The 14,151-nt window shown below is 50.3% G+C and overlaps 1 protein-coding gene across 9 annotated transcripts in view; it reads left to right on the top strand.

Annotated features, from left to right (window-relative positions):
- Positions 1-14,151, top strand: part of Zfp423 (zinc finger protein 423) — a 300,244-nt gene that overhangs the window by 144,272 nt on the left and 141,821 nt on the right. Inside the window, exon 1 of one of the 9 annotated variants that reach the window (NM_001310520.1) lies at positions 13,343-13,430. The exons of the other annotated variants lie outside the window; for them this stretch is intronic. The gene's annotated coding sequence lies outside the window, so the exon portion shown is untranslated. Of the gene's footprint in view, positions 1-13,342; positions 13,431-14,151 lie in introns of those variants that run through there. 9 annotated transcript variants of the gene reach the window in all.

The raw sequence follows: 14,151 nt of genomic DNA, 5'->3' as shown, positions 1-14,151 counted from the left end.
CACGCCCCACCCATTTGACTACCCAGGAGGCTTCTTTTCCTCCACGGTTAATCATTTACATACATAGGTGAGCACTTTCACTGTGTTCTGACTTTGGGTTTACATGGGCCACCGCTAAGGAGCTACGTGTACATTTGGCACATTGCCTTCTGGGAATCAGTTTATCATCTAAAAAATGATTGATCTTATTCACTTTCAACATTCCAAAAACTGGAACACCAAATAAGGCATATACTCATAGTAGGTATATAGGAACATTTATTATGCATAAGGAGTCACGCTCAGTATTAAACAGAAGAATTGATATGTACACTGTAGCTGTCTTTGGACACACTAGAAGAGGGCATCAGATCCCATTACAGATGTTTGTGAGCCACCATGTGGTTGCTGGGAATTGAACTCAGGACTTCTGGAAGACCAGTCAGATTCCACCTCTCCAGGCTCCAAAAGAATATAATTTTTGAAGCCCATGTTTGGTCATACCTATAATCACAGCACTTCCGAGATAGAGGCAGGATATCATAAGTTTGAGTGCTAGGCTGCATGATAAGTCTCTGTAAGAAAAGGTAGAGAGGGAGAAGGAGAGAGAGAAAGCGCAAGCGAGAGCCTTTTATTGTTAAATAGAAGGATATATTCTCCATTAAATTTGCAAATATACTTACAGTAGATACCAGCACATGATCTAACCCGAGTGAGAATGCCAGACATTCATTGTTCAGTGTAACAACATTCTTGGCCACTCTTACACTGCCTGTAGTTTCTTAGTCAGTGGCTGTCTTTGAATGAGGTGTTGAGCTTTTTTGAAGAGTTCCCTTGGTCTTGGTCACCACCGAATGCTCCCTTCTGTAGCACATGGAAGAGATAGCTAAGCAGACTTTTGTTGGGTGCAATGTCAGAGAACAATGTTGGTGGCAGATATTTGGCATCTTCTGCCACCTGCCCACAGGGTAACTGTCAGTCAGAACATCAGTGGGTGACAGAGTCAGTTCCACTCCCAGGCTGGGATGAGATGCCATCAAGGGTTCCCTGGCCCCTGAGACCTCCTTCTTTTCCACACATGCCTGGTGGGGTCCTAGGCTGCTGCTGGTGGAGGGGTCTTCTGAGATATATTTCCAGCTGCCACCATAAGGCACAGGTATAATAATCATTGCTGCAGCAAAAGAGCTGCATTTGTAGAGTATGTCTGATAGCTTCCCCTTTCTTCATCAAAACAGCCCTGGATTGTCATTCCCATTTTACAGATGAGGAAACCAGGCCTTGCTGGGCCTTGGTGATTTGGAATACAGTTCCTGAAATGGCAGGGACTGTGTTCACGCCTGTGACCCCTTCCTTCCCCCTGCATGATCTCACCACTCAGAGCTTCCAGCCTCCCACTTCCATCTCCCAGACCCTCCTGCTGTGCTCTGGGCTCAGTCCCATCTGTCAGAGGTTCTGTTCTGGCCAGATGCGATGTGCCTCCTGGGATCCTGAGCAGGATAGCTGCTGCTGAGGGAGGTGAAACGAATTCACAGGCCTCGGCCTCCATCCAGACCCTGGTCTGCCAGTGTAGCCAGGAGGGCCTAGGAGCCCCAGGGCTTGCGCCTGGCCAGCCTTCTGTGCTCAGCTACTTTCCTAAGCAGGTGGGGGGTGGGGGAGAACTCACCAGAGAACTCATTCTGCCTGTGGTGGGGGGAGGCTGTGGAAATGAAGTGAGGGAAGTTAAGAGACAAGGAGAGGAGGGGGTGGTAGAACCCCAGAAGGCGAGGGCAAGGGAAAGGAAACGGGAGCTAGAGCCAGCAGACCTGGGATGGTCATGGCTGGTCTTGATGGGGGGTCAGAGTGGCCAGGAGGCATGGAGAGGGAGATAAGAAGGAGTGGAGGGGGCCTGAGGGGAGAGAGAGAGGGAGGGAGGTGCTAGGAGGGCTGGGTGAAGTACATTTGAAAATCCTAAATGAGAATCTTGAAAATGACAGTCTCACCAACCTCCAGGAGTGAGGTGGCAGCCCATGGAGTGAGGCTGAGGCTGTGGGCTGAGCAGCTCTGCAGGTTGTTGTCATGATAGAGTAAGCTCATAGTGTCTGTATGCATGTGACTGCCAGTGTGAATGCGCGTGCGTGCATATGTGTGTGTGCGTGAGTGTGTGTGTGTATGCATGTGCATCTATGTGTGGATGTGTATGTGTGTGTGCATCGTGTGTGCATGTGTGTATATGTGTGTGTATGCATCGTGTATTCGTGTGACTATATGTGTGGGTGTGTGTATGTGTGTGTGCATCGTGTATGCGTGTGTCTATATGTGTGGGTGTGTGTATGTGTGTATGTGTGTGAGTATGTGTATGTGTGCGGGTGCAAGGATGTATGCATGTGTGTATATGTGCATGTGTGAGAGTGTATATATGTAGATGTGTGTGAGTGTGTGTATGTGTGTATGTGTGTGCATGCAAGTGTGCATGCATGTGTGCACATGTGTGTGGGTTTATGTGTGAGTGCATGTGCATGCATCTGTGTGTGCTTATATGTGTTTGTGCATGTGCATTCATGTGTGTGCGTGTGTGTGCATCATGTGTGCATGTGTGTATATGTGTGTGTGAGAATGTGTGTGCATGTGTGTATGCATGTGTGCACATGTGTGTGTGCATGCATCCTTACATACATGTATGTGCATGTGCATCCATGTGAGCCACCCATACATTGTGGTGAGATGATGCTGAGTTAGCCTCACGAGCCTCCACTTCCCAGCACTCACCCATCCTACTGTATCATCTCAGGTTGTCTTCCAGTTCCAAGGTCTGTAACCTACCCAGCTTGTGCACGAATGGCTTCTGTGTGAATATCTGTGCACACTTCTGTGTATCACATGTATGCCTGCTGCCCACGGAGACCAGAAGAGGGTGTCAGATTCTCTGGAACTGGAGTTACAGACAGCTGTGAACCACTATGTGGATGCTAGGAATCAGACCCAGGTCCTCTGGAGAAGTAGCTATGTCTCCAGCTCCTAAGGAATGAGCTCTTACACGTGGGTGACAGCTCCTCACCTGTTTGCGTCTGGGAGCAGACTTGAGGTTGAGTGGGCTCTGGCTTTTGGGCTGGCTGGCATTCTTGAGCCAGTCCTTAGCATTTCTGACATTTACATCATTTGTACTGGTGGTTGTGTCTGGTGTCAGATCATTTTAAATGTTTCTCATTCATTCATTCATTCATTCATTCATTCACACAGATGCATGTACATACATAGTTGAGATTTGTTGCAGCAACCTGTGTGCTAGGGTACTCCATGGCACTACATCCAGCTCTCAAAAGCTTTGCAGGGTGATTAAATTGTCAAGAGAAACCTAGCAATGCCCACTGTGTATGGGATGCATTGGGAGCTTCAGGTTGCTCACCATTTCAGACTGTGCTGTCTTCCTTTGGGTAGAATCATATCTTTGCAAAGCTGAGCTCTTGGTGGTTTCCCTGGGTGAAAAGCAACCGACTCAGAAAAATCTATTTGGAATGAGAAATAAGGATAATACATCCACTCTGCTTCCAAGACTGAAGTCACACGTCGAACGGAAGAGAGGTGATGGGCATTTTGAAAGTTGGGGATTTTTACCTTTGAAGAGGTAGGAAAGCCTTGGGCACTTTAAAACAGTGGTGACTTGTGATGGCCGGAACTTGGCTACTGTCTGTGATGGCCTGTGCTTGGCTGCTGTGTCGAGTCGGAGTGGTCCTGGAAGGCTGCGTTAGTAGCTGGCTGTGCTGGTCTAAACCACCTGACCAAGCAGCCTGACTAAAGCGACAGTGTCCAGGTACTGGAAACCACCTGCCAAGTGGGAGCCCATGTTCTGTTTTCCACTTAGGCCAGGCTGGGTCTGGATGCTGGAGATTCTGATTTCTCCAAGCTAGAGCCACCACCATCATGACTCAGGACACAGGATGCATTTGATGCTCAGTGATTTCTTCCAACCTTACATTAAAATTGTTACCCAATGTCCATGTGATTCCCCACTTGCCAATCCACCCACCTATCCACCCATCCACCCACCCACCCACCCATCCATCCATCCACCCACCCACCCATCCATCCATCCATCCATCCACCCACCCACCCACCCATCCATCCATCCATCCATCCATCCATCCATCCATCCACCCACCCACCCATCCATCCATCCATCCATCCATCCATCCATCCATCCATCCACCCATCCATCCATCCATCCATCCATCCATCCATCCATCCATCCACCCACTCACTTACCCACCCACCTATCTACTTACCCACCTATCCACTTACCCACCCACCCACACACCCACCTATTCACTCATCCACCCACTCACCCACCTGTCTACCCACCAACCCACCCACCCACCCATGATATCCTAGGTCATGGTAAACCAGGGAAATTGAGACGTCAGGGTGTGCAGGTTTGATGGGAATTGGTGTAGGGGTGCGCAGGGTGACCACAGAGAGTAACGTGGGCCAGAGATAGAGCTAGGGAATATCTTGCCCTACTTATTTTTCCCAGTTACCTAGCATTTCACCTGACCACTATTTTCTTACTGTCATTTCCACCAGGACAGCAGCTCTTTGAATCTAGGGGCTTCATCTTATCCTCACAGCCTCAGATCACAGAGGATCTGGGAGTGCTCTGAGCAGTTAAGGTGACCTGGCCCAAGCAGCTTTTTATGTTCCTATTAATACCCACAGCTGTTTGAAAAATTAAAAATCATACATGGAGAGTAAAATGATATTTTGCCTTTATTCCTACCGTTGTTAGTGAAATGTTCAGTGTAACTCTCAGCGAGCAGATGGGACGGGGAGACAAACCCCCATCTCTACCTGGCTCCCAGGCAGGGCCTGAGATGCTGGCCCTCACCCCTTGGGAGAGGCTGCTCCCGAGTTCCAAGCTGCCCTTTCCTGCCCACCCTTCCCACGCCTTCTGCTCACATCCGAGGTTTGGCAGCCCCAGGCATGAACGAGAAGGTCAGTTGTCCATGTGATGAGTTTGAGGCACCAGCACAGCTGCCCCGCGTTTTTAAACAGGGATTTCTCCATGTCCCATCTGGGGCTCCAAATGACCCGTGGTTTTGTGTGAGCATCGATCTTATCTCTGGAAGAAAAGGACTGTTTGGATCTCACCCTGAGTCGTCTCCATGCTTTCCTCGGCAGGCTTGCCTGTGACAAGCTGCACTTTGCCTGGAGTTTCCCACCCCAGTGAGGATCTACCTATCTTAGACAGTGAAGAAGTCAGCTGTGTCACCAGACACCTCTCCTCTTCCCCTTGGAGCAGAGTCCCGTGGGGGCCCCTCATGGAGCAGGGTCCACTCTATTTCCTAACTGGAAATCACATCATTCTCTGGTCATCTCGGGACTGTTTAGACACTCATGTCTGGAGGGAGGGTGTCCCCATCCCTTGTACCTTCTAACCTTAGGGGAACTCAGTCTGTGATGATACAAGATTGGGCTTGTGGGCCAGAGCTGGCCTGCTCCTGCTTTGATTCACATATTTGTTTATTCATTCCCTTATGCAGTCAGTGGCATAGTTAGCTTGCTAATCACAGCCAGTGCTCTAGGCTAGAGGACACAGTAGTTGGAGAGCATGTGTGTGTGTGTGTGTGTGTGTGTGTGTCTGTTTGTGTCTGAATTTGGGCAATGTAGATAATGTGATTGTGAGCGTGTTCAGAACACACGTGAAATACACATGGCTTGCAGGCACACATGCAGAAGTGCACATGTGTATAGGTGTGTGTGTGTGTGTGCCACTCGTGAGTGTATGCAGGCAGAACGGTAGGAACGGTAAGAGCAGTTTGGATGGAAATGACATCAGCTTTGGAAACCTCCCTGGCCTGCATCCATCCCATGCTGGAGCCGCTGTTTGCTAGAGCAGATTTTGTAGCTTGGCTTCATGTGCGTGTGAGCACTTGGGTGTGTTTTAATTAACTAGAACATTTGCCTGGAAATGAGCAGCGCCGGCAGCAGGCGCAAAGGCAGCTGGAGGGGGCGGGGCAGCGGCAGTGTAGAAGAGCCCGTACAGCCTGTGTTTCCAATGTGCCAGTCCCAGCTGATGGTGCCACAGGAGTGTGGAGTGGCAAGCAGCCACTGGTGCTGGGTGTCACACCAGCAGAAAGGCTTCTAGGTGTGGATGGGCTTCTTGGAGTACTCGGAGCTCCTGCTACCCTGAGTGGGGGTTGTGGCTCTCAACATGATCAAGGGCATGCTTCGAACCACGGGTTGTGTAGGACCGCCCTCTTTATCCCTGCTCAGTATCTAGCATAGGTACTATTCTGTATTGCTTTATGGCATGAATGAGACAATAAAGAGAGAAAATGGAGGTTCGGAGAAGTTAAGTATTATCTTCAGGGTCACACAGTTATAAATGTCAACTTCGTTTTCACTGTATGTAATTCTGGTGCAAAGAATGTATATAAGACAGTAGTCTGCTCCTTACCCTCTGCCACAAGCTACTCTTCACTTGTCTAATCTCTGTCTGTTTGTCTGTCTGTTTGCGTGGTGGGAAGGCTGTCTTGCTGTCTCCTGAGGGGGGCTTTCTCCCCATAAGAGGTCAAGATGGGAATGGGAGAGGTAGGGCCGAGTCCCTCACTGGGAGATACTGAAGGCATCCCATTGAAGGCCTTGCCTCCTCTACTGTGCTCTGTTCCAGGGGCCACTGTGCACTCCTGAGCACCCCAGATGCTTCCCTCTGGGCTGTGGCCTTAGCTTTGTTCACCCAACGTCTCACCAGGTCCACTGCCCAGTGAGTTTGGAAGTCTTGTCTTATGCACGCCTCCCTCCTGCCTTGTGGTCAGAGCAGACTCCACCTCTGACTGCATTTGAGGCTCTAGCAGAGTGACGTCATGTCTCAGAACCCTGCTGCCCTCCCTGGTAAGGTGGGTGATGTGTCAGGGACACATTAGCTGCCACTCGATGTCCTCATGCACTGGGGGAGGCAGGCCCTGGTTGAAGACCCATTGTATCCGTGTCTCCTACTATCTGGACAGTGTCTGTCTCTTGGATGCTAGCTGTGCTTTCGTATGTTGATCCTCATTATTTTTTCTTTTATATTTTTGCCCTAAATTAAGACCTAGCATGAGGCCTGCCTGCTCTGGGTGCCTGATCTCCTGGCCAGGCCTGAGCATCCTGCCATGGAGGTGATCCTTGCTTTATGTGCTGACTTTACCTTTGTGCTGTTTCCAGCCCACAACTTAACATTTCTTCCTTGTGGGCACATCTAAGTTACGTATATGTATATGTATATGTGTATGTGTATGTGTATGTGTATGTGTATGTGTATGTGTATGTGTATGTGTATATGTATATGTATGTATATTACATTCTTTGGTGTTTGCCTGTGTGTATGTCTGTATGAGGGTGTCAGAAATCTTGGAACTGGAGGTTTGAAACAGGGTTTCTCCGTGTAGCCCTTGGCTGTCCTGGAATTCACTTTGTAGACCAGACTGATCTCAAACTCACAGAGGTCTGCCTGCCTCTGCCTCCTGAGTGCTGAGATTAAACATGTGCTCCACCATGCCTGGCTTTTTTTCCATCTTTATTTTTGGACCTGGAGTTACAGGCAGGTGTGAGCTGCCATGTGGGTACTGGGAATTGAACCAGGGTCCTCTGGAAGAACCACCAGTGCTCTTAACCACTGAGCCATCTCACTAGCCCTAAGCTTGACACTTTGAGAGCCCTCAGTGCAGTGATGTTCAGATGGGGCTGACTAGGCACTAGGGAAATGAGTTTGTGGTTAAGTAGGAGGAAAATACACACACTCATATAGCTGTGCACTAGTAATAATAAGCACGTGTTTGTGTGTGCACACTCATTCATATCTGCCTTTCTCAGCCCAAAGCTCCTGTTTATCTGAAGAGAGATGCTTGCTTTATGTTTTTCATCATCAGAGCAGTGAGAACCAGCCAATCACAACTGGAGTTTCTCTTAAGAAGCTCTAAGTCCAGGGCCACCCCATTAAAGTAGACACCAGAGGCCTTCAGTGTGTGTTTGAGTGTATGTGTGGGAGGGAGGGGTCTTTTAGTGTCATAACACTGCCATGTAATTATTTGATAATGTAGGGTTAGAATTTTGCCTGTTCTGGAATTTTTTCCAGTAGTTGAAAAAGTCCTGATGCAGAGAAGCTGGTGGGGATATACCTGAGGGGTCACTCACAGGGTACCAGCACCCCTCGGAAGCCATGAGGTCACTGTCCTCCCATATGAAAGTCCTGTCAGAATCCTCATTCTCCAGAAAGTGACATTTCCCTGTTTCTCCAGAGCCAGGGATATGGTTCACGTATTTGTTGTAGGTAAGATGATCTGCATAGACTCTTTCAGGTGGGGGCAGCAGGATGGGATGGTGGGTCCCACCTGCCCCTGGGCCCCTGCTTCCACTGATACCAGCTGGTGTTGTTTCTCCTAGGAAGCTATCAACCTGTGGCCCATTCCTTAGTCCACTTCTTTGGTTATACTTTCCTCTTGACTTTATCAGTGACTCGGAGGACATTGGGTCCTCATGTCTGTGTCTCACTTTCATCTTCTGGGAAGCAGGGAGAGCAAACAGTATCTACACACAGCAGAACAAAGACACAGTACAGCTCTATAATGCCTTATTCACGATCCTGATTTCTAGGAAGCTTGCAACTGTGTTCCCGTGTGTGGTTTAGTGGTATAATTTGACCTCAGCTGGTAAAGACTGTAATGTTTTAGGGGTGGTGCTGTGCTTTTCTTCGCTATAGAAACATCAAGATACTTGGTTGCCCCAGGAACCCCTAGATACTCAAGAAACACAGCTTCTTACCCAAAAAGTCTGAATGCAGACTGTGCCTGGCCTCAGGAGCTTCGCCTGTTGCATGTGGAGGATGTGTACAGGAGACCCACATAATCTCCGTTCAGTGGATGTTACTTGGACCTGTTGGGCGGCTCCACAGCAGAATGTCTTTGTCATCTGCTTGTCACTTGTCTTGCCCTGCAAGTGTGAGCATCATTCCTTTCTGGTAGGAATGGTGGCACTCCGTAGTGGACTGACCTGTGTTAGGAAACTCAAGGAAGAGCCAAGGGTATGCCCTGGGGGTCAGCCTTGTGGTGGGTGCAGTCTGCCTGTGGTCTCTTTATAAAACAGTACCAGAAGGACCCTTTTCATAGATTCTTCTTTAGAGCAGTCACCCTTGTGTTATAGGACATACCAGGTCCATGCTGACACCATTTTTTCCTGTGTCCCCTGGGTCACCAAGCTTAGCTAATGAGGGATGCTGGGCCTTTCTAGGCGTGAGATCCTGCAGGCTCTGAACCATCTTGTGAAGGCTGTGAGGTATGAAGCCTCATGTGTCTGTAAAGGAAGGCAATTAGGAAAACTGGAGGCAAACTGCCCCTTATATATTGATGTTGACTCTCCAGAAAGACATTGCCCCTGTGTTTCATGCCCAAGTCCTTCAGCTGAGTGTGCACTTCTATCTGGTCATTGAGCACCCTGCTTTGGTGCTGTGGGTATAATCTTGTCCACATGATAGCTTTACCCTCCACACACACTTCCCAACTTCACATTCCGAAAGGAGACTTGAAACATCTTGCTTCAAGCGGGCACTGCCAGTTCGGGTGTAACTCCTGCATGTTAGGCCTAGACCCCATCAGTATTGGGGCAAAGATGGCTACAGGGAATCCAAATCCAACACTGGGTCTAAGGAGAAGGGTGATCACATCCTGCTTCCTGAGTGCTCTGGCTGGCCTCTTGGGAGCCCCACACAGGAGATGAGGCAGAGGCAAGACCATTGCTGCACCCGCTCACTCCATTCAATTGCTAAAGGTCCTGTGGGACAGGGAAGGCAGACATTGAATAGCATTTCCCCCCACCTTCAAGTTAGAGGAGAGACGTCCATTGTCACCGCCTTTATCGTATGGCTGTGGTTGGAAGCTCTGAGAGAAGAAGACTAGTTTATTCACCTGTTCATCTGGTTGTGCTGGGTGGCCTGCAGAGTGTGCTATCTGCAGAGGCTGTGAGCCGTGCTTAAGGAAGGACTGTCCCCTTGGTCTACTTCCCATGCCCCAGTCGCCTCTCACTGTTTTCACCCCTGTCCACTGCTTGAGCCTTGATCTGCACCTTGGGGAGGGGTGTGTGTGTGTGTGTGTGTGTGTATGCATGCATGCATGTCCCAGTCTACTATCGGACATGCTAGCTAAGTGGAGGAGAACTCTAAATAGGACTGTTGTCAACCCAAATGGACCTATGGGGTGGAACCTATACTCTGACTTGCTGCTGTCAAGATGAACACATTGTCACCCATACAACAGGCTCCAGGAGGGGCCGCAGTGGTGGCGGTGGTGGGGGATGATGGCTTGGTAATCTGGTAAGAGTCTCTCAGGAGGACTTGGCTCCCTCTAGTAGACTGTCCTTAAGACCTGGGGGCTTGAGTTTTCTTCTGCTTCCACTCTGAGCTGTCCCCAAATCTGAGAAGCTTGGGCTTTTCACCTCTCTAAGCTTCAGTTTCCCTTTTTGGGGGTGTGGTGACAACAACTGAGCTGATCCCAGAGTGTTACTGTAGAAATTGGAAAGGGTAGGTGTTCACAAATTGTTGTCTGTCTCTGTGTCAAAATCCTGGAAGCTGGAAGCGTTCATTATGTTGGTTGGTTCCTCTTTACTCTTTCTTTAATGTATTTATAGCAACTCTCCATGTATTCAGTTTGTTTTACAGTGTTTCAGCTAACTGAGGTCAACCGTGTTTTGTAGAGTTAAAATGGAACATTTTGGAAATGAGGTGTATTTAAGTTTTAAATTGCACACCATGTCGAGTGGCCCAGTAGAATCTTCTACTGTGTCTTGGGGCGCTTCAGAGGCTCTAGGCATTTCTGAGCACAGGGTTGAACAATGGCTGGCCTAGAGGCTATGGGAAGGTTGTAGAGTTTGGGCATTGGTAAAAGAGTTGGCTTTTCTTTGTGGCTAGGCTGCTAGCTTGTCCTTGCCCCGCAACTTCTTCACCCTGTGCCTTCTTTCTGGTGGCTTCCATCCCCTCCCCTGGACACTCCCCCCACTCCCCACCCCCCATCCCCCCAGTTGCCCTAATGATTTAGCCCAGGTGTCAAGTTGAGTGGAGAGATGGCCCCAGGGAAATAAGAGTCCTTGCTACCAGCCTGGGCCTCAGGTGTGCACACCGTGGCCTTCCCTAGGGTTCTGGTGAGCTGGGCCTCCCCTGCCTCCAGCTGTTAGGCAGGAGTGGAATAGCTGAGAGAATTGTGTGTGTGTGTACCTGCATGCGGTGTGTTACTCTTTGTTATGTAGCTGTGTATGTGCTCGACTGCGCATATGCAACTGTGTGCATGTATCCTCATGTGTAGAACTGTGTTATCTGTAAATGCACTGCGTAGGTGGCTGTATGTCTGCACGAATGTTTCAGGCTGGTGTCAAGGCTGACTTGAACTCAGGGCCCTGTAACGTACGTTGAGGCTAGGTTATCTTCTCTGCTGGTCGAAATGCCTGGTGGAACATAGTTACACATGTTTAGATAATTAGAACAAAACCCAAAGAACAATTCAATTCAAAGAGACGCAGCAGGGAGGCAAGTATCTCCCAGAATCTGGGGGTGGCGAAGGGAGCGCCATTCTGTCTCCCCAGTTCACTGCAGCCTGGTCTGCATTCTGGTCACATATTTAAAAAAAAAAATCCCTTTGTTGCCCAATAAACTGACATCGGTCCGCACTCCTTGTGGCTGTGAAGTTTGCTGTGTTTGAGACCCACTCGGGACAGCAGGCCATTAGGCACTGATTAAATGAGCTAATTTTAATTTGTTCAGTGGCTACAGATGCTGAGCCCATTCCGTGCCCTCTTCTTCCAGCTCTGTTTATTTACCTCCTCCCCACTACCAAAGAGAAAGACCTCAGGTTTTCCTTTTCTCTCCCTCTCCTCCTCTAAAAACAAACATAACAAAAAAAACCGTTTTTACCAAGAACTAATGCTAGGAATGAGGGCTTGACCGTGCCTCAGTGGGGATGGCCTCTAGGGGTGCCCCTGTGTTGAGCTGGGGGCCAGGCGTGGGCCACCCACTATGCTTGAAAAGGAGGAGGAGCTGGAGGAGGTCCCCCTAGGCCTTCAAGGGCTTCAGTCTCCTCCTGGTACTTATGTGAAGGCTCCCCCTTTCCTGCTTCTTCACCCTGCTTAAGTCTTACTTGGTGGGCTCAGAGTACAGGTTACCTTTGCCAGAAGCCCCGTAAGACCCTTGTTATGTTATGGTCCCAAGTACTCTACACTATGTGGGGACCCCACAACCTTTGGGGTTCACCCTCCTGTCTCCAACACCAAGGTACTTGGCAGTTATCAGCTTCAGGCCATGAACCTCCTTTCAGAGACTGGATGTGTGGGTGAATGGATGAACCAGGTGACTGGCATCCATGTTTATAGAACCCTGCCACGTGCCCAGCTCAATTTGTCAGGACCTGGGGTCCCACTGAGTACGAACTGATGGCCACAGTCGCACGCACGCAGCACACAGTCTCATTCCTCTAGTGGCAGGGGAAGCACTCTTTCCCTCTGATGTGTGATGAGGATGTGCCTAGATACCATACCGTGATGGTGGGTAGCTCCCAGACAGCGTTCCTGATTCTGGTCCTTTGGCCCAGCTCTGCTGGAAACCTGCCTGACAGCCTTGCAGAGGGAAGAAAACTACACCTTTAGTATTTCCACTTTTTTATTTTTTATTTATTTAGTTTCTAAACAGTGCTTTACGCCAAGCCGTAATGTGCCAACCACACAACCACAAAACGCACTCAGAGCACAGAAAGGAGTGACCCTATAGTTTAGCCGTAGCTGTCCAGCCCTGTGCTGGCAGTAAGGTCCCTGCCCTGCCCTAGCATTTTGAACACCCCCTTCTGTTCTAGCTGGGCACCTTAGCCAGCAGCAGGTCTCCCTGGAGCTGAACAGCAACCAGCCAGTTTCCAGGCCTGGCTTTCATTTGCTGAGTGCTGCTTCCCGCAGACAGTACCCCACCCACTCCACCCAGGGGCCTCCGAAAGGCTGTCCCTGATCCTGGGCTGGCCAACTGGGTGTGACTGAGAGACCCTTTACTGCCTCTCCTTGGTCCTTACCTCAGATCCAGGCTCGGCCCTTCCTCCTCTGTGGATTCCTAAGGAATACAGAGCTCCCCTGGTACCCCTGGGACCTGGGCCTCGGTTGAGCCAACATCTGGCCATGTGGCCCAAGCTTGGCCTGCTCCGCTTTCTTCCTCTCCATCTGCTGCCCCTCCTTTCCCAAGCCTCTTCCTCTCCCCCACTAGCTGGATTCCCCGCCAAGCCCACAGCAGGAGCTGCACACCCTCAACCCAGCCTTCCTGGGCTGGCCAGGCAGGGCGGGTGGAGATGCATCCCGTGGCTGAGGTCACCCGTGGGCCAGTGGGAAGTGCCTGTCTCCCCCTTGCCTGCCCTGCCTCTGGTGTTGGGAACACGGGCTCAGTTCTGGTTCTCTTGGCACCAGCCACTTGCCTTTTGGGCACCCTGGTGAGTGAGCGTGGGGAGAGGTAAGGGTGGGGTGGAACGGGAGGGGAGTCACAGACTGACCCTGGGAAGAGGGAAGGACGGATCCATCACACACTAGCCTGCACAGGATGCCAAGTCCCATTGGAGGCTCGCAGCTTGTTGAGAGTGGAATGTCTGTGCTGTGTATCAAATCCAGAAGGATGAGAATTGGGTTTTTGGAATGAGGGGGTAAAATGAGCCGACTAGCTGGAGGAGAGGCGGATGGCCAGTGTCCGACCTGCTTTGGGAACAGGACTGCCCTCAGGGTGCATGCTGCTTTCTGGGTCTAACACTGCTCTCTTGTCCATCAGTCCGTCCTTTGCCTTTCCCTTCGTGACCTATGCCATTAGCTTCCCTTGGTGATCCCCGGCTTGCATCTCTTTCGTCTGTGTGCTTTAAACTTGGGTGCTGCCACGTGTCTCTTGGCCCCTGGCCTCTTGGCCCTTCAGCCCTACTGCCAGTCAGGAAGCCGAGGGAGTGCTGGCTTCTGGGCTCAACCACGCTGCTCACAAGCATCATGTCCCATTCCTTGCTGCCCCCTCTACTCAGAGGGGTGACATGCTTACAGGATAAGAAGCCAGGTCTCTGGACAGGTTCCTGGGGCTTGGCTGGAGGTGAGTGGGGGGTGGGAAGTGACGGTTGCTCCTGGCCAGCCATTTGTTCTCCTCAAGAGGGGACTGGTGAGGTCCTTTCTGTTTATGTC

The sequence above is a fragment of the Mus musculus genome, chromosome 8 (genome assembly GCF_000001635.26).
Source record: "Mus musculus strain C57BL/6J chromosome 8, GRCm38.p6 C57BL/6J".
NCBI lineage: Eukaryota > Metazoa > Chordata > Mammalia > Rodentia > Muridae > Mus > Mus musculus.
Note: the sequence above shows the minus strand (reverse complement) of the source record. Positions and strands in the feature narration are given on the sequence as shown.